General features: G+C 39.4%; 1 protein-coding gene across 2 annotated transcripts in view; it reads right to left on the bottom strand.

Annotated features, from left to right (window-relative positions):
- Window positions 1-19,348, bottom strand: part of GPBP1 (GC-rich promoter binding protein 1) — a 66,750-nt gene extending 47,402 nt beyond the window's left edge. Inside the window, exons 1-2 of one of the 2 annotated variants that reach the window (XM_037530607.2) lie at window positions 19,068-19,348; window positions 16,796-17,757 (exon numbers count right to left, since the gene is read on the bottom strand). The gene's annotated coding sequence lies outside the window, so the exon portion shown is untranslated. The remainder of the gene's footprint in view (window positions 1-16,795; window positions 17,758-19,067) is intronic. The other variant, XM_037530608.2, reaches the window with a different exon arrangement.
- Between the last annotated feature and the right edge of the window lie 102 nt (window positions 19,349-19,450).

Consider the following 19,450-nt stretch of genomic DNA (forward strand, 5'->3'; position numbering starts at 1 on the left):
GCTGGGTTGCGAAGCTGCCAGCAGCCTCTGTAGCGCCGGTTCGATCCCCGGCTGCTCCCCAGCCACCGGAGGAGGGTCCCACATGGCGCGCAGACCTCTCCTGCTGCCCACTGCTCCCCTCAGCAGTGTACTTTGGTCCTTCTGCCTGCTCTGCTCCCCGCTCTGGCTCTGGTGAATTCTCTCACCCTCCCGCGCTTCTGACTGTACCCAGTGCATGTATAAACAAAAACAAACTAATGAATAAATAAATAAATAAATAAAACATGCCTCTATTAAAAAAAAAAAAAAGAATATATACTCAATATTCACAAGAACGCTCACTAGCGATATACACAATTAAAAAAAAAAAGCAGCAGCAATGTACACACTCTTCACCCTATGTACAATTTGCTTAGTGTTTTACAAGTATGGTTTAATTTAGTCATGACATCCCCAAGAAATTGGTTTTTTCTCAAAATAGGGAAAATAGGCTTTTATATAGATGTGAAGCACATTTTAAAGCAAGGTCACAGTACTCTGAAATTCTTAGCTACTAAGTGCATGCATGACACACACTGTAAATAATCTGGATACAGTAAAGACTACATTTTTATATATATATATTAGTTTTAATAACAAGTACGTAAATAATTCTTTAAGATTTTGTGTTTTAAAGTTCAGTCCAACCAGTCAGACACTTTTACCTATAGCTATTTCAAATCATACAAAACCCTCCAACTTCCATGCAGGTAAACAATATGTATTCTAAGATTCTAAGGTACCACTGCCATCACAACTTGCTTTCCACAAACCTAACCAACTCCGTTCCCAAACAGACTTTTGGCTTCTCATTAACTGGAAAGCTCTAATTTAATAGGATTGAAGTGAAAACATCTCTTATGAATATTTCTACAGCATCCCTATCAAGAGAATCATTTTAATGTAAAAGACCAGAGTAATGTGAAAAATTGGAAAATTCCAAATAAAGGAAAAAACTAAGTCAAATAGGCCTTCACAGGTAGAGTTCTGAAGACAGCTTGATTTGCAAATGAAGCCTTTTTTTTTTCATTACTTCAATGGTTGGTTTTTTTTTTTTTTTTTTTTTAATTTTTGGACAATATCTGATGTCTCCTCTCAGGTGTGGCCAATTTAGATCTTCTGCTCATTTTTTATTGGGTTGTTTAATTTGTTTTTGTTGAGTTGCGTGACTTCTCTATAAATCTTCCATATCAGCCCCTTATCACATATATATTCTCCCATTGAGTGAGGTGTCGCTTCATTTTGGATACCGTCTCTCTGATATACAAAAGCTTTTTAGTTTCATACAGTACCAGCTGTTTATATTCTCCTTTGTTTTCCTTGCTTCTGGAGACAAGTTTCCCAAAGGTTGTTTCTGAAGTTTATGTCAATGGAGAGTTCTGCCTATGTTTCCTTCTATATTCTATGGTTTCAGGTATTACATTCAAGTTCTTTATCCACGGTGAGTTGATTTTTTGTGAATGATGTGAGATAGTAGTCTAGTTTTATGCTTTTGCATGTAGTCCAATTTCCCCAGCATCATTTGTTGAAATTTCCTTGTTCCAGTGTATATTCTTTGCTCCTCTGTCATAGACTAGTTGACCATATATGTGTGGTTTTATTTCTGGGCTTTCAATTCTATTCCACTGGTCTTGTGTCTGTTTTTGTTCCAGGACCATGCTGTTTTTATTATTATGGCTTTGTAGTATAGCTTGAAGTCTTGAAGGATACTATCACCATTCTTCCTCTTCATACTCAGAAGTGCTTTGGCTATTCGGAGTCTTTTTGTGATTCCATTTGCATTTCAGCAGTATTTTGTTCCATTTCCTTGAAGAACACCACTGAGATCTTCACTGGAATTGCATTAAATCGGTAAACTGCTTTGAGTAGAATGGCCACAAATCCATTTTTCAATTAGTTTTTAAACCAGTGTTCCACAACTATATTATCGCTCTGATAATACTCAACAGTGTTGTTTAACATCCTTTCAAAGTTTTAGCAAACAAGTCTCCTTGCTAGGGATCTGCAACATACTCCTTAGAAAAAATTAAAATAAGATTACACTGAGAAATCCTGTAATACCAAAAATAATTAAAGCTGTGGGAAAAATCTATACTTGTATGTTTACTTGAGGAGGAAACAAAGTTCTCCTGTTTTTTCCTCATAAAACATAAATGCATTGTCATAGCCCTCTGGAATTCTGAAAAAGAGAATGCTGAAATTCTGTTCATCTGCATTATTTAGCAGTTATTCCTTGAAACCTTGTGTTTTATCTTTTTAAAGGTGAGAGGACAATTTAAGCAGCTGAAATTTGGGGGAAAAGCTTTAAAGGAAAATATAATAAAGTAGTTTTTATCAGGCAGTCCCTTCAGAAAGCTAGCAACAAATTCAAAATAGTTTAAATCTAACCGACTAGAAATTCATGTAACAAATTACCTAAAACTCCTAAGATAATATGCCTTCTACATGATCTAACAACAAATTAACTGTGCTACGAATAACCCCCTGACATATTTCACCTAGTTCCCAAGCAGTGAAACAATACTGAAATTCAAATACCAACAATATATACCCAATTCTGGGGAAAAAGTTAAGCTAAATTAACTAAGATTTAAAAATTCTCTTACTCTGCAAGTAACTGAACTATGAATATGTAGCAAGAAAATCGCTCCCCTCAGAATTCATGCGATATAGGTTAATAATAAATGAGACAGGGTCTCCCTGGTGGCGCAAGGGATTAAGTCTGGGCATTAAAATGCTATCAGCAGTCACTGCAGCGTGAGTTGGATCCCTGGCAAGGGAGCTAACCCACAAGGTGCAGCAGACCTCTCCTGTCTCGCCCACTGCTCCCCTCAGCAGTGTATTTCAGTGAATCTGCTTGTTCTTCTCCCCACTCTCTCTCTGGTGAATCCTCTCACTTCCCACCCCTCCTCTGGTAGGGTGGGAGGCATAAGAGGTTAAGATGAAACACTGTGAAGCTATCAGCAGCCACTGCAGCACAAATTCGATCCCCAGCCGGCCAGGGAGGTGACCCACATGGCACAGCAGACCTCTCCTGTGTCGCCCACTACTCCCCTCAGCAATGTATTTCAGTCAACCTGCCTTTCCTGTTCCCCACTCAGTCTCTGGTGAGTCCTCTCACCCCACCTTCCATACCTCTGGCCTGTACCCATTATTGTACACATAAATAAATATCTAAAAGAAAGAAAGAAAGAAAGAAAAAAAGAAATAGTAAGCAAGGAGTGGATGGGAGTGGCCCAATTTACAGAGAATGGTTAGAGAAAGTTACTCAGAATGTAACATACAAAGTAAATTGCTAAGGGGGGGGGCACAGAAGAGGGGAAAAAAACATAAAAAACACTAAGAAAAAGGAAAATGCTTGATGTGTTGAAAGAAGATAAGGAAGGTATTAAACAAGGTTGCAGAGAAATGGAGGTGACAGACTTGAAAGTTATAGAATCTGCACATTATTCTTAGGTCCAACAGTAAGACACTATGCTGTAACTAATTAAAGAGGTGCAAAAACAGCATAGAAAGTTACAAAGTTCAGCTATGGTTAAGGTGAGAGAAGATAATAAGTAGCTTAGACAAATCTAACAGCAATGGGATAGAAGTGGACCTATCTGGGAGTCTCTGGAAGTAGAGCAAACAGATTTGCTAACTCATTTGATGGGAGAAAAAGCAGAAAGCAGATGACTTCCAGATTTCTTAACTTGACTAGGTGCCTAATATAGCCATTTTTTAAGCCAGGCAGACACTATAGCTCTGGGAAAGGCTAAAGAAACTCCAGTTTGCAACAATCAAATTTGTAAACTCAAGTGGAGACAGGAAAACAATTAAATTACAAGAGCAGAATATGGGTAAGAGAAATGGATTGGAAACATAAGAGATCATTATGCCATTTAAAGCCACAGTGCCATAATCACAGGTTACATAAACATAACCTCAGAAGAATGCAATACATTATGTTTCAACAATTTTAAATGTTACAAAATGCAATCTAAATAGATCTGGTTTCTGCTCAGTTCTATCCTGTTAACCTACATTTACCAGTGTCCCCAAACCACAATCTCAGGTTAGATGGTCCTCAAACACTACTACTCTATGTGACCGAGCCATAAGAATACTGTTTCTATCATTTTAACAATCTCAACGCATACAGCAGTCATTAGTTCATGATTCTAATGATAAACTACTGAAGTTGGAAAAAAACCATTGTTTTATAGAGCAGGAATATAAATCTCATAAAGCCCAATTTGGCCACCATCAAATAAATACCCACTGTATAACAGGCAGAATGAAATAGGTATAATGAAAGCACAATTCAAATTCAAGGATTCTCTTTACTCTGAATTCACAGAAATTAAGAGCAAACTATATGAGTTTGAGGGAATCTTACATTTTTGCCTTGTTTGCTTCTAAATATCCAGCACCAAAGAAACATGCAGGCATATACTAGGTACTCTAACATCTACCAGGGCAAAGAACATCTTTACAACAGACTAACACCCAAAGGATAAGAAGGGGTGGTGGGTGGACATTAGAGGGGAAGAATCCCAGACTAAATGTTGAGAAATGTTGTCATGTATTTTCCAATTATGTCAAATTTAATTAGTTAACATTTAAACATATTAGAAAAATTGCTATGTGAATTTGAGTGCATCTTTGTAACTGGTCTTTCACATGCCCATAAAAACAATTTCCCTTTTAACCTGTATTTCTTATGAAAACTTCAGAATATAAAAGATGTCAATCAAATCTTAATAATAAAATGTCAAATGCTACCATTCATATTATCAGCTACAACTCCAGGAAACTGACATCATATATATATACCTATGAATAAGTCCAGAAAGAGGTGCGCACATACGTGGCCAGAGTATTTCAAGGTGATTCAAGGGGAAAACCTTCTCAACAAATTAAACTGGCACCACTGTACAAATACATTCCCTCCCCAACCCAAAATAAACTCAACCCTTTCCTCACACCGCATGCAAGAGTCATCCAAAATGGATCATATACCTAAAAATAAAAGAACTAAATTACAAAATTCTAGAAGAATACAGGTAAAATCCTGTAACCATGAGTTAGGCAGAAACTTCTTAGGGCACAAAGCAGCACAAGAAAAAATTAGAACAATTTTGGAGTCTCTCTGGTGGTGCAAGGCGTTAAGCCTCAGCACTAAAGAGTTCGATCCCTGGTCAGAGACTAACACACATGGTGCAGTGGACTTCTCCAGTCTCACCCACTGCTCCCCTCAACGTGTGTTTCAGTAGATCCGCCTGTTCTGCTCCCCACTCTGTCTATGGTGAATTGTCTCACCCCTACCCCTGCACCTCTGGCCTACAACCCCAGCTCTTGTATGCACAAATAAGTTAAAAAAAAAAAAGAAAGAAAGAAAAAATTAAACTTTACTTTGAAATTTAAAACTTGTTCTTCAGGACCTCCCTGGTGGCGCAGGCTGTTGAGTGCAGTGCTGTGAAGCTGTCCGCAGCCTCTGCAGCGCAGGTTCGATACCGGCCGGCTGGGGAGATACCCACATGGCACAGCAGACCTCTCCTGTCTCGCCCGCTGCTCCCCTTAGCAGTGTATTTCAGTCTGCCTGTTCTGTTCCCCACTGTCTCTGGTAAATTCTCTCACCCTCCCACACATCTGGCCTGTACCCCAGTTCTTGTATAAATTAAATAAAATAAAATAAATTAAAAAAAAACTTGTTCTTCAAAGCACTGTTAAGAAAATGACAACAAATCATGAAAACAGAAATTATTTGCAAATTAAGTAACTGATACACTTGTATCCAGAGTATATAAAGAATTGTTACAAGTCAGAAGACAATTTATTTTAATAGGCAAGAGATTTCAACACTTCACTAAACCACATAAAAAAATGCTCAGCACCCTTATTAAGGAAATACAAATTAAAACCACAATACAAATTCAAACCATACACCCAGTGGTATGATTAAATGACCAACATCAAATACTGGCGTGAAGGCACACATTGCTGGTGGGAATGCAAGTTTTAGCACCTTCGGGGAAAAAAAATGGCTTTTTTTTTTTTAGCAGAGTTAAATACAATTCATATGTCCCTGCAATCTCAATGTTAGCTACAGGAAAAATGGAAACACACCCACACCAAGCGCTATGGGCAAATGTTCACAAAAGTTTTTATTCATTATAGCCAACCACTGGAAACAGCCCTAATGTCTAGTAACCAGAGAATGGACAAACAATTGCGGATATAGCCACACAGACAATTCTACTTAGCAGAAAAAAAAAAAAAAAGAAATACAACTAAGAGGTCAGAAACAAAGGTCTACAAACTGTTTGATTCCCTTTATATGATAATGTTCTAAGAAACACCACAAAATATCAAAAGAAACAGAATGGTAAATTACCAGGTACTGGCAATGAGGTGAGAAGACTTAAGAACAAGATAATTTTCTGGGACTATAAAAATGTATACAAAAAATTGTATACATTTAAAGAATTGTAAAAAAATCTTCAAAATGTACATTTAAAGTGAATTTATTCTGGGCCTCCCTGGTGGCGCAAGGGGTTAAGCACCCGCACTATGAAGCAATCCACAGCCTCTGCAGAAGTTCGATCCCCGGCCGGCCAGGGAGCAACCCACAAGGCGCAGCAGACCTCTCCTGACTCACCCACTGCTCCCCTCAGCAGTGTATTTTGGTCCATCTGCCTGTTCTGTTCCCCACTCTGTGGTGAATCCTCTCAACCCCACCCCACCCCCACCGCGTCTCTGGCCTGTACCCCAGCTCTTGTATGTATTAATAAATCAATCTTGAAAAAAAAAAAGTAAAGTAAATCTATTCTATGTAAACTATACCTCATTAAACCTCATTTTAGGGCCTCCCCTGGTGGTGCAGGCAGTTGAGTACAGCGCTGTGTAGCTGTCCGCAGCCTCTGCAGCACGGGTTCAATCCCGGCCCGCCTGGGAGTTAACCACATGGCGAGACAGACCTCTCCTGTCTTGCCCACTGCTCCCCTCAGCAGTGTATTTCAGTCAGTCTGACTGTTCTGTTCCCTACTCTGTCTCTGGTAAATCCTCTCACTCCCCCACACATCTGGCCTGTACCCCAGTTCTTATATCCATAAATAAATCTTTACAAATAAATAAAAATAAACCTCATTTTAAAATGGGCTCATGCCCCATTAAAAATTAGCAGCAGATGTTCATTTATATAGACCAACTATTAAAAAGATGGTTTTTAGTGTAAAAACACAGACTTAATAGTGTTTCCCCTATGCTACTGTGACCGTTAAATTTATTTTCTCTTGTCAGAAGATTTTTAAATTAATCCCACTATTTTTCCTCCTACATCTAGGACCAAATCCACTTATTCAAACTGGATCTTTACCTTTAATGGCAAAGATGGTTACCTGTAATATATGGTAAAGTTGTTTACCTTTAATGTATGGTAAACTGAGAATTACTTTTGGTTTCTAGAAACACCATGTCACTACACCACAGGATAGCTTTAATAATGTTGGTTAATTGCCCATTCAACTACACTGGCAATAAATATTAGAAAAGTAAAGTAAATGTTCTCTATTAACTGCAATTAATAATCAGCCTAAGATACTTTGTTCCTTAAACGACAGGAACATTTAAGAACATTAGGCTGTTTCTTTTAAGAAGAGAAAATGTCCTATAGTGGATATTTTGCAAATCTGTTTTGTAGAATGATCACCTATACTACTACATATTGAAAAACATTACAAATGTTTTTCCTTTTATTTACCTTTTTCATTACACCTGTGTATTTTCATGTTACATATACAGCATATTTTATTTAAAACAGTAAAGGGAACTTTAAAAATCTTGTTAGGCCTCCCTGATGGCCTGGGGCTTAAGTCTCAGCACTATCACCACTACAGCCCACCTCAACAGCCTGGGTTCAATCCTAGGCCAGGGAACTGGCCCACATGTGGTGCAGCAAACCTCTCCTGTCTCACCTGATGCTCCCCTTAGCAGTGTATTTCAGTTAAATCTGCCTACTCTACTCCCCACTCTGTCTCTGGTGAATCCTTTCACTCCCTGCATCTCTGACCTACACACCAGTTTGACACAAAAATAAAAATCTTTTAAATTTTTTGAAAATAATAAAAATCACTTGTTATAAGGAATGGATCTGACTGGATTCTATACCACTGCTGTATAAACATGGCAGCTAGTAGTCATGGTATTTAAACTAAAATAAAATTTAAAGTTCTATTACTTGTCTGCACTAGTTGCACTTCAGTGCTCAATGATCTGTGGTTACTGATTACTATATTCAACAGTGAAGACATAAAGTATTTCCATCACCTCAAAATTCTGTTGGACAGCAATACTCTACAGTAAGACCTACTAGTTAAAAACACTAAGGAAGGGCCTCCCTGGTGGCACAAGGGGTTAAGTCTCAGCACTATGAAGCTATCAGCAGACACTGCAGCAAGGCTCTGGACACAGAATGTATGGGTTCAAAAATACCACTCAGGCAGATCTCCATCTGCCCACTATGCAGGTGTTTCTTTTCACCAACTCTCTCCTCTGCAGGGCAGCAGCTACCCTGCCTGCCCGTGACCTGTACCATGCTGGGACTTCTCTTCACTGACCTCCCTCAGTGGAGGCAGCTCTCCTCCGGGCCACCCGCCTGCAACTATGCAGTCCTCTCTTAGCAAACCTGTCCCTTTCGGGGCAGCTCTTCCTGCCCGCTTGTGTCTATGCAAAGTTTCCTTTATTCCTCCATCCCCTTCCCTAATAAACCTGCTCATTTTATATATATATATATATATGTATGTATAAATACCACTTACTGGTAGTGTGACCTTGGCAAACTACTTAATATCTTTGCCTTCATTTTCTCACCTGTAAAGCCTACAGGGGCCTCCCTGGTGGTGCAAGGGTTAAAGATGGCGCTATCAAGCTACTGCCAGCCATTTCTGCAGGAGTTTGATCCCCAGCCAGCACAACAGACCTCTCCAGTCTCACCGCTGCTCCCCTCAGCAGTGTATTTCAGTACATCTGCCTGTTCTGCTCCCTACTCTCCCTGGTGAATCCTCTTCACCCCTCACACCTCTGGCTTACACGCCAGTACTTGTATGCATAAATACATAAATCTTTAAAAAAAAAAAAAAAAAAGTAAGGACACAACAGGGCCTTCCCACACAAAAGTGTCTATGAAAACTAAATTAGTTAACATTCTAAAAGTTTACAATACCTGGGCCTCCCTGGTGGTGCAGGGGTTAAAGTCTCAGCGCTATCAAGGTATTGCCAGCGACTTCAGCATGAGTTGAATCCCAAGCCAGGGAGATAATCCACATGGCACAATCCACATGGCACAGAGGACCACTGCTCCCCTTAAGAGTGTTATTTCAGTGGATCCACCTGTTCAGGTCCCCACTCATCTCTGGTGAATCCTTTCACCGCTGCCCCATACACATCTGGCCTGCACCCTAATTCTTGTATGCATTAACAGAACCTAAAAAAATGTTTATAATACTGCCTGGAATGTGATAATCATTGATATCCAGAATACATAAAGAACTCCGACAATTCAATAACTTGATTTTTAAAATGAGCGAAAGACTTGAGTAGACAGTTCTCCAAATATATACAAATAGACAGTGGGGAAAGAAGACATCACTAATCATTAAGGAAATGCAAATCAAAACCACAGTGATCTACCATCTGGCACCCATTAGAGTGATTTTGAAAAAAAGGGGGGGGATAACAAATGTTGGAAAGGATGGAGAAACTGGAACCCTTGTACACTGATGGTAGGAATACAAAATGGTGCAGCCACTATGGGAATCACTATAGTCATTCCTCAGTTTTAAAAACAGAATTAACACATCATCCAGCAATTCTACTTCTAGGCATATACCCAAAAGAATTAAATGTAGGGACTCAGAACAGGTCTTAGTAGACTGACTCACAGAAGCATTACTCAGAATAGTAAAAAGGTGAAAAACACAGGTGTACATCCATAAACAAGTGGATAAACAAAATGTCATATAACATACAATTGAGTTATTTCCTCTTAAAAGAGGAAATTATGATTCTGACACATGCTACAACATGGATGAACCTCAAAGACATCAGGCTAAAAGCAGTCAGTCACAGCAAGACAAATACTACATGATTCCTTTTATATGAATTACGCAGTCAACTGCATAGAAATATAAAGTAGAATAGTGATTACGAAGAGCTATTAACATGGAGTTAATGTTTAATGGACTCACAGATTTAAGCTAAGGAAGATGAAAGATGTTCTGGTTGTGAAAAGTGAAGCTGTTTGCACAAAAATGTGAATATACTTAATGCCAATGAATTTTATGATCATAAATAGTTAAAGTGGCAAATTCTATGTTAATTTTACCACAAAAGTAGTTCACTGATTACAATGACAGGGGATCAGCATCAAAGAGAAATAACTGCCTTATCTCCACATCTCACAGAGTAGCTAGAAAAGTAGAACGCTTTCAACCTCCCAAACTTACAAATATTTAGAATGTAGTTCCCTTGTTATTTTACTTTTTTAAAAGATTTATTTGCGCATACAAGAACTCGGGTGTAGGCCAGAAAGGGGGGGGCGGGCAGGAAGGAGATGAGAGGCTTCACCAGAGACAGACTATTTCAACCTGCCTGTTTTGCTCCTCACTGAAATAAACTGCTGAGGGGATCAGCGAGCAAGACAGGAGAGGTCTGCTGTGCCATGTGGGTTAGCTCCCTGGCTGGGGATCGAATGCAGGCTGTGGCTGCTGATGGCTTCATAGTGCAGAGACTTAAAACTCTTGCACCACCACTAAGGCCCTATACTTACTTTTTTTTCTTTTTTAAGATTTATTTATTTATGCATACAAGAGCTGGGGTACAAGCGTTAAGAGGAATCACCAGAGACAAAGTGGGGAGCACAACAGGTAGATGTACTGAAATACACTGCTGAGGGGAGCAGTGGGCAAGACAGGAGAGGTCTGCTGCGCCAACTGGGTCACCTCTTCTGGTGGGGGATTGAACTCGTGCTTCAGTGGCTGCAGACAGCTTCATAGTGCTGCAACTTAACTCCTTGCACCACCAGGGAGCACCCCCCCAGCCACCATACTTATTTTTTAAACTTAAAATAACACAACCTCCTATCTATGGGGTGAAGAATTCAATTTATTATGTTGACAACTACTGGTTATAAAGGATTACCTCTTATTATCGTTTTTTTAAAATATGCCTACAGGGCCTCCCCTGGTGGCGCAGCGGTTGAGCGCTGGGCTGCAAAGCTACCCGTAGCCTCTGCAGCGCCGGTTCGATCCCCGGCCACCAGTGAGGGTCCCACACTGAGCGCAGACCTCTCCTGCTGCCAGCTGCTCCCCACAGCAGTGTACTTCATCAGTCTGCCTGTTCTGCTCCCCGCTCTAGCTCTGGTGGATCCTCTCACCCTCCCGCACTTCTGACTGTACCCAGTGCTTGTATGTATAAATAGATAAATAAATAAATAAATCTTTTTTTTTTTTTTTAAAGCCTACAAATTCTTTGACAAAAGGTGGAAGCCTAATTCCCCTTCCCTTGATTGCAGGTTATTAGATTTTGTGACAAACTTCTAATGAAAATGCGGCTTCATAACTTTGGAGTCCAGGTCACAAAAAGCACTGTACTTACACCTATCTCTCAGATTACTTGCTTTGGAAAATGCAATTGCCATGTTGTAAAGAAACTCAAGCAGTGGACCTTCCAACAACCTATGAGACCAATGAGTGAAACGATCTTGGAAGATCCTCCAGTCCATGTCAAGTGTTCAAATGACTGCAGTCCTGGCCGATGTCTTGCCAGATATTTATGAAAGTCTTAGAGGGAGCCAGACCAACTTAGCTAAACTGCTCCCAAATTTGAAATTGAGTGAAACTATGTATACTGAAAGGCAAACAATTTCTTTTACTAGTATACACATGTAAAGACAACGGTAAGTATTCCTATTTTACAGTTTAAGTACTTTTCAAGTATATTTGCAAGTTCTTCGTTTCAAAGGTAACACGGCATTAGTAACGCTTATTCTTGGTAAAAATAGAAAAAAATATACGGGAACAACTATTAAATGTGGTTTTTAAAAGCATAATCTGAAAAACTGGGCCTCCATGGTGGAGCAAGGGGTTAAGTCTCAGCACTATGAAGCTAGCCACTGAAGCACAAGTTCGATTCCCAGCCAGGGAGCTAAACCACATGATTCAGTAGACCTCTCCTGTCTTGCCTGCTGCTCTCCTCAGCAGTGTATTTCACTCAGTCTGCCTGTTCTGTTCCCCACTCTGTCTCTGGTGAATCCTCTCAACACCCCCGCACCTCTGGCCTGTACCCCAGTTCTTGTATCATAAATAAATCTGTAAAAAAAAAAAAATCTGAAAATTAAAGGACAAAAAAATGAAAGATCAAAAACACTGTACTCATCAAGCTGTGAACAGAAAGAGGACTCAAGAAAAAGGAACTGAAATATCTATATAAAAGATACAGAAACTAGCCATTATATGAAGGAATATACAGTAAAAACCTGTAACTATTCTACTGCAGGCAGCTGATAAAAAGGAAATCAAGTAGCTAATTTGATGAAAAAGAGAGACAACCGCAAAAGGTTTATCAGGGGCCTCCCTGGTGGCGCAAGTGGTTAAGCATTAGCACTGTAAAGAAATCCACAACTACTGAAGCAGGAGTTCCACCCCCGGCCAGGGAGGTCACCTACAAGGCACATCAGACTTCTCCTGTCTCACCCACTGCTCCCCTCAGCAGAGTATTTCAGTCAATCTGCCTGTTCTGTTCCCCACTCTGTCTCCTGTGGATCCTCTCACACCCCTCCCTTGCACCTCTGACCTGTCTGTACACCAGCCTTTGTATGCATAAATAAACCTTTAAAGAAAAAAAAGGTTTATCCATAATTCTGACATTGTTCTCTTCCGAGGGTCCAGTTGAAAACAATGAACTTACTCCCCAGAAAAATGTATATAAATGTACCCACAAAATAATTATTTCTGTCAGGTATATAAACGCAATGGAATACTACTGAGCAATCAAAAAGGTAAACTCACACTTTCTGCAGCAACAGGGATGGTAAGGTAAGGAGTTATGCTAAGCAAAACAAGTCAGAAGGATAAAGAAAAATATCAGATGGTCTCATTTATAGGGTGAATACAGGGAAGCCAAAGAAAGGATCAGGAAAATGATAAAATCTGCAAGCAAACTACAGGTCTGTGACATACAGCAGGGGAGGAAGAGGGGTAAAAATAAGGAAGAGCACAAGGGATTACGTTGACAACTCATGGGTACTATGACGGTGGGAGAATTATGGGGACCTCATCTGAGGGGAGAAATCAAATATTTTACAAAAATAGAATCAATGTAAGAAAATAAAATTATTATCAGTGTCACAGTAGTCTTGAACCACCATCTCCACACCCACCATGTAGCCAAAAAGAATTCATGTTAGAAACTGCTGACACTTAGGGGGCTTCCCTGGTGGCACAGGTGGTTGAGCGCCGCACTGTGAAGCTGTCCACAGCCTCTGCAGCGCGGGTTCGATCCCAGCTGAGGAGAATCACACATGGCGAGGCAGATCTCTCCTGTCTCGCCTGCTGCTCCCTTCTGCCTATTCTGTTCCCGGCTCTGTCTCTGGTGAACCCTCTCACCCTCCCACACATCTGGCCTGTACCCCGGTTCTTGTATAAAATAAATCAATCTTGAAAAAAAGAAAATGAAAATAAAAATAAAACACTTAGGGATAGAGCCAGGGAGGAAATACAACACTTTTTGACCAGCTCTTTCCTAAATATGCCAAGCTTACGACCCTAAGAACTGCTAAAGTAACAACTTCAAAAGCAGTATTTATACTCTGGCCACAAAAAAAGAGTAGAGAGGTTAGACACTGGGACTAAAGACAAAAGGATAGTTACCTTAGTCAAGAACCAAGCTAAAACAAGACAGGCAAAACTGAAAACAGGGAGGCAAGTAATGAATTTCATTAAAGAAATGAGATACAAAAAAGAAATTCCTAGGATGCGTGAAACTGGAACTGGAGAGGCAGACTGTGAATGGATGTTGGTAATGAATGCCATTAACAGAAATGAGGTACAAAATGTAATTGTTTCAGCGATTGTAATAATGGTTTGAGATGTAAAATGCAGAAGAATTTTAAAATATTAGAACAAAATTTTACATCTATAATGTATTTCATAATTAATAAAAAGCCTTCATATGCATTATTTCCATCAGCTTTCTAAAGAAACTAAGCCTAAAAGAGGTCAAATGAATATACGCAAGATCAGATAAACCCTTTTCTAGGTATTCCAAATCCTAAACCAAGTCTCTCTTCCTCATTACCCTTTTTCTACATCACTACCTTACCTGTATGTAAACTGTCATCTAAACATTATCAAAAATTAGTCAAAAAAGATTGTTCAAAGAAAATTAGATAACCTCGACTGGGTTTCCATTTTATTCTCACTTAAAATCAAATCTACTGCTTCTGTTTCCCATTCCTGTTATTTCTCTATTATTCTTCTTTCTCACTTCTAAAGCATCAACCAGTGTTAAGTGCACACACAAAAAAATTTAGTGATATGTTCAAAAACTGAGGAAGTAAAATAAAGCTAATAAGCAGCATTGAGCACCATACCTGTGCAGAGGCTATAGATAAATGAGAACTGAATATAACCACTTTTTTATTTTTGGCTAACCAAGGCTGTCAAATAGCTACTAACAAGTAGCAAAATTCAACAGTAGTTTCTCTTTTTGTCTCTAAGCTTGTCCCCAAGCTCCACCAGTAATCAGTACGAAAAAAAAAGCAGCATGTAAAAAGAAAAATACCAGGGTAATGCTCAAATAGAATGAGTTTGTAAAGGAAAATCCACAAGCAGGCAGTGTAAATATGTCATACTGGTTAAGTGTATGGAGCTATGGAAATCAGGTTGGAAATTTGGTGAGATTCCAACCTAACCATGGTACTGAAAGGTCCAAACCAAGTAACTTTCTCCTAGTCACAGACCTCCTAAATCTTAATTTTTCTCACTACTACCTATAAGACTACGTTCCTCATAGAATTACTGTAATTAAGATAGTATAATACATAAAATACAGTTTTACATAACTCAATCAACATCTGTGTTAATTATCTATGAATTTTATTTTTAACCTACAGTTTAAATATAGGAAAAGGAAACAAGTAGATGAACAATTTTTCCAAATACTATTGGAATACCAAAGTATCAAAATAGTTTCCTCAAGTAATTATTTCCTTGAATAATTACTGTAAACAATGTTAATAAATGTTTGACTATTCAAAGATTAAAGTTAACTGCCAAAAATCTTGGTCTCTAGAGTAATTTTTATCATACCACAGCTTGGGGTAACAACATAAACAAAAGAAATTTAAAAGAATAATCACAAGTAATAAGTTATGTAGTTCTTTTCTATAAATAAAGTCATTAGCTTCAAGTTCAACTTCTTAACCATATTTAATTTAAAAGTCGTATTTAAAGTAACTTGAAAAGCCATTAAATTGAAGATGCATAAAATACAGGCTCTCAAAACTGAAGGAGTGGGGAATGTTCTCACCATAAATCAAGATGGAAACTCAATTTGAATTAATACACCCAGTGTATGATAACACAAATAACATCATCTATTTTAAAAGAACTACTAATTCTCCAATCTCAATTTTAGATCAGAAAATAAATGCGATACATTCATATCTAAATGTCTACATTTTTTTGTATGCTACACTTCCTCTTCTGTGGTATGTGAGCTAGTAGGATTCAACATTATAGCAAAAAGAGTTGTTTCAAAATAACTTTGACAAGTTATTACACTATTTCAGTAAAGTGTTTAAAAATTATAATCTTTTATCTCAGAAGGATAAACAAAATAAACTCTTAATTTTAGCTCCATTAATCTGTTCACTAATATAAACTGCTTAAAAAATTCCAGGGTTTTTTAATAAAACAAATACTCCTATTAAATGGCTATGATTCACAGGAAAAAACTAAATGTAATAACTAATGGTAACTAAACACACCATTCGACCTGGTAATTATTAAAAGATAATTCTCTCATTTGTCAAAATGACTTCTATTACAGCAATAGCTACAACTTTTTTTTAAAAAGCTTTCTTTGTAAAACTTAAGTCATTATAACCCTACAGAATGTAAGTTATATTAAAGGTTTTTAATGCAGTTTATTCAGTTCCACTTGGTTTCTGTTCCCAGTCATGACTTAACTTTTTGGAAATGAGATCTTAAGGAATAATTTGAAACACAAAACCAACAAATTGTTTCAAAAGCTTCATTTCTATAATGAATTAAAATGCTAGAAACGGTTATGTTTCCAAGCGTCATTAAACATAACTTTAAAAACCAAGACCTATGTAAGTTGTTTTAAACAGCGACCTAACTGTAAACTACAGCATTAAATGCACTTAGAATGCAGTCTAAACTCACACTTAAGAAAGTAAGCTTGCTATCAAAACATACAAAATATTTGACTTTTCTACCTTTCTACCAATCTAAAGAGAAGAGACCATATGGATTTAATTTTTTCCATTAGAGCACAAAAACTTAAAAATTGGACTGTTTTATAAGAAATATTCTTAAATCTTGAATCTTTCTACATTACAATTTCCTCAATGGCTGTTAATAGTTGTTTTCAGACTGTCCAGGAAATTGAAGCCAAGCAAAAAACTGAAAGGCTTCCAAGAATAACAGAGGATAAACCTGACACTCATTAGTTTACAAACGAACATTTGATTTGCTCACCATATAGTACTTACAAATTCCAAGAGGACCGCACAGGAAGGTGTTGGGTTTTTCTCTGTAATCTTTATGTTTTCCAGTTTGTCTTTTTATTTTGTATCCTCTGAAATAATATCCAAGTTCTTTGAAGATACTTAACCTATGACTATTTGACATAGAGTTACTTCAAGTCAGCTACCCATACTTCTGTTTTAAAGTTTTCATAGGGTTATCTCCAGAATTAGCCAAGTTCCTTGGGTTTAGGTTATAAAATCTTCTTTATTATTCCATGTACTTGTCACTGTTGTACTTATCCACTCCAGATGAAATATCCAAATTATGAGCCCAAAAGCAAAAACAAAAAGAAAATTTCACATCTGAAGAGCATTCCTAAACATCAGCATTTACAGAGACACATAGCTATCTCAATACTACCATGCTGCTAGGAAACGGCAACATCTTAAATTTCCACTTAAATAAAAGATAAAAGGAAAAAAACTTTGTATTCTTTCAATGTCTTCATTTAGAAAAGCTGTCCCACTGTGACATGAAAAGGACTGAGAGGTCAAAAACAACTAAAACTTCTGATAAAGGTAAAAATAAACTGCCATGAAACTTCAGCAATAAACAGTAATTTGAAACTGCTGAAATTACTCAGTACACAAATCAAACATATCTTACAGTTTTGGCTGAAGAACACCAACAACAGGGGAAGGGGTTTGGGGAAAAGGCAAAAAAATACCACCAGCTGAATACTTTAACCAGTTATATAATCCGTTTGAATCAAAATACTGAAGAAATGCCTGGGTCTCTTTTTAAGTAGCTTGTAGAATTGTTCACTACTATCAATTCACTTCAGAGATGATTCTTGCCAATTTTAATAAACTTCTGGGACAAAATTATCCAAAAACATTGTAATTCCAAAATGGCCACTTGAAATATCCGGGGCCTTTTACACAAAACCTAGAAGATGATCTTCATATCTGAGTAATTGGATCACCTGTAAAAGTTATGGGGGGGGGAGGGAAACTTAAATTACACACCGAGTTTCAATTTCGAGATAAAAGTTAATCCCCAAAGAGTCAAGCTGCGGAGAGAAATTCTACATAATTCTACTGGTATCTGAAAAAAGATTATGCCCAGGCGAGCACCCAATATAAGTCTACAATAAGGACTTTGAGGGGATGGAGGCACAATAAATGATGTTCTAGAGGTCAAGTACTTTCAAATGGGAAGGAGGTGCAAATTATATTAGGGGTTTATATAAGCAAGCCTTATTATACTTCTTGAGTAAATATTAAAAATATACAAATGGCAATCCTGTAAAAGACCTCTATTTTCTATTCAGTGTATCCAAAGAACAGGTGTGGTGCCACCGAGTACTAGTAAATGCAACTTAGAAAAGGGGTATAAGTAATTGCATGGGGAATATAAAAATAAAATTTAAATAAAATTAAAAAAAGAAAAGGGGTATAAAGAAAAAGCATCTCCTCCAAATTAAAATGTCTAAAAGAAACACAATTCCCCCATCAAGAATAAAAAGGTTCGTGGCGGAGAAGCAGGGCCAGGAAGGTTCCTTAAATTCGCCCCAGGGTGAGGCTTCCCAGGCATCCGAGGGCAGCAGTGGGATAAAGGTGCCGGTTCCCATTTCCTTGAATTAAGAAAACAGGTTTCTCCCAGCACTGAGGGGGTGGAAGGTACTGAGCCCCAGCTCTTCTCGTAAACCACGTTAAGAGTGGTTCGATGCAAATAAAAAAATTGGGGGGGGGGGGGAGAGAGAAAAACAAACAAGTCCTCTCGGACTAAAAGGGCAAGGCAGCCCTCGACTCAGTACACAGCTAGGGCCACGGAGCTGAAAGAGGTGGGGACAGGGCGAACTGAAGAAACCACCGAAGGCCACAACTCGGCCTCGGCTCCCTCCGCCCCGGAGGGGCAGCAGTGCAAAAGAAGGGCGTGAGAGAGGCCGGAGGAAGACGGAGCACGCAGGGCGTCGAACCCATTCCCAGCCTCCGCCAACACCACCCCCCGCCCCCCGCCGCCGCCGCCAAGGCTAAGCCTCCCACCCCCTCCCCACAACCGCCACCTCCGCTCCTCCAGGGCTGAGTCAATACCTACTGGGGCCTCCCTGCGCCGTCCTCCCCCTCGCCCCAGCTCTCCGCCCCCCCACCCCCCACCCCCCCACCCCCGCTCCACGGGCAGCCTCACATCTCGCGCCGCCAACGCCGCTCTCGACCCCTTAAACCCTAACGCCGAACCGGGCAGCCCCCTCCTCCCCCAGAGTCCGACGCGGGGCACAGAGGACGGTGTTACCTTCTGCCACACCAGAGGTGCCCCTGGCCTGGGGGTGCCGCTGCGCTCAATCCCGGGAGGAGGTTTTCGGTACTTTGAATAATCCCCTTTTGCCGCTTTTCCCTCCCCCACAACCAGTCTCAGTCCCAAAATGGCGCCGACCCGATCCGCAATGTTCTGGGCCAAGTCTCGCGAGATCGTGGAAGGTAGCGAGGCGGGGAAGGAACTAGAGGGCTTGAGGAGAAGTGGGGAGAAAGGCGGAGCGAGGAGGAGGAGGAGGGAAAACGGGTGTGGAAGAAGCGGTGCGAACAAACCTACTGGGCGGAGCAGCAGGAGGAGCGCCTCCACCAAAGAACCTTCTGGCCCAAGCAACCGCTCACGCCCCGGCCCAAGAAGCTCCGCCC

The sequence above is a fragment of the Talpa occidentalis genome, unplaced genomic scaffold (assembly GCF_014898055.3).
Source record: "Talpa occidentalis isolate TD23 unplaced genomic scaffold, MPIMG_talOcc4v2.1 talOcc4.6, whole genome shotgun sequence".
Classification (NCBI taxonomy): domain Eukaryota; kingdom Metazoa; phylum Chordata; class Mammalia; order Eulipotyphla; family Talpidae; genus Talpa; species Talpa occidentalis.